The following is a 1,959-nucleotide window of genomic DNA, read 5'->3' on the forward strand; positions in this document are numbered from 1 at the left end:
GAATAAGAAAATACAAAGTTTTCCAAGAAGCAAGGTGTGTTCATTTTCTATACTGTGTAACAAATGACCACAAACTTAGTGACTTAAAACAACACAGCTTTTTTTTTTTTTTGTGAGGAAGATCAGCCCTGAGCTAACATCCGTGCTAATCCTCCTCTTTTTGCTGAGGAAGACCGGCTCTGAGCTAACATCTATTGCCCATCCTCCTCCCTTTTTTTCCCGTTTATTCCCCAAAGCTCCAGTAGATAGCTGTATGTCATAGTTGCACATCCTTCTAGTTTCTGTGTGTGGGACACGGCCTCAGCATGGCCGGAGAAGCGGTGCGTCAGTGTGCACCCGGGATCCAAACCCGGGCTGCCAGCAGTGGAGCGCACGCCCTTAACCGCTAAGCCATGGGGCGGCCCAACAACATACCTTTATTATCTCATAGTTTTTGTAAGTCAGGAGTCTGGGCACAGCTTTGCTGGATCCTGAGCTCAGGATCTCACAAGCCTGCAGTCAGGTGTTGGCCAGGCTGTGTTCTCATCTGGAGGCTCAACTACATCTGAAAGAATCTGCTTCCAAGCTAATTCAGGTTACTTGCAAAATTTATTTTCTTGTAGCTGTAGGATTGAAGGCCCTGGATTTTTGTAGCCATCAGTTGGAAGCCATCTATAAATCCTAGAGGCCACTCCAAGTTCCTTGCCATGTGCGTTTCCTCAGCATGGCTGCCTGCTTCATCAAGCCAGCAAGGAGAATCTCTTGTTCCAGTCTACTTATGTGTAATTTTATATAATGTGATATAATCACAGGAGTAACATGCTATCACCTTTGCCACATTCTATTGGTTGGAAGCAAGTCACAGGTCCTGCCTGCCCGCAAAGGCGTGAATACCAGAAGGCAGGAAATCATTGGAGGTGGGGGTCACGTTAGGGTCTGTTTGCCACACAAGGAAAGAGGGTGGGGAACCAGGGCTTGCTTATAGTCAAACCAAACAGATGATATAGTCCTCATGGCCTAGTGGTTAAGTTCAGCATACTCCATTTCAGCAGCCCAGGTTCAGTTCCTGGGCATGGACCTACACCACTCATCAGTGGCCATGCTGTAGTGGTGACCCACACACAAAATAGAGGAAGATTGTCACAGATGTTAGCTCAGGGCGAATCTTCCTGAAGCAGGAAAAAAAAAAGAGGAAGATTGGCAACAGACGTTAGTGCTCAGGGTGAATCTTCCTTAGCAAAAAAAACAAAGCTCACCCCTGTATTGGTTAATTTTATGTGCCAACTTGGTCATGGAGTGCCCAGATAATTGGCTAAACATTGTTTCTGGGTACATCTGTAAGGGTGTTTCTGGATGAGATTAACATTTGAATTGGTAGACTGAGTAAAGCAGATTGCCCTCCTCAATGTGAGAGGGTCTCATCCAATTTATTGAAGGCCTGAATAGAACAAAAAGGCTGAGTAAGAAAGAATTCTCTCTCTCGGCTTGACTGTCTTTGAGCTGGGACATCATCTTCTGCCTTTGGATTCAGACTCAGACCGGAACCAAAGCATCAGCTCTCCTAGGTCTCCAGCTTGCTGACTAAATATCTTGGACTCCTCAGCCTCCATAGTCAAGTGAGCCAATTCCTTATAGTAAATCTTTTTATGGACTAATACAACACCCTTTGACAAAGTAATCCCATTCCTGGGATTTTATCCTAAAAATGTGTAATTTAAATGATTTCTGTAAAACAAGTTATATGCACAAAGTTATTAACCACAGTATTATATATAATAACGAAAAACTAGAAATAATACATATGTTTAACAATTGGAGAATGGCTGAAGAGATTAGAGTGCACCCATCTGAAAGAAAATTATGCAGCCATTAAACTAATAATCATGAAGACTATGTAGCAACATAGGAAAGTGTTTACAATTAGATATGAATTTATTTAAAAAAATGCAGAACATTAAATTATATAAACACTATATTTAT

The sequence above is a fragment of the Ceratotherium simum genome, chromosome 8, assembly GCF_057802395.1.
Source record: "Ceratotherium simum simum isolate JZ-2026a chromosome 8, ASM5780239v1, whole genome shotgun sequence".
Classification (NCBI taxonomy): domain Eukaryota; kingdom Metazoa; phylum Chordata; class Mammalia; order Perissodactyla; family Rhinocerotidae; genus Ceratotherium; species Ceratotherium simum.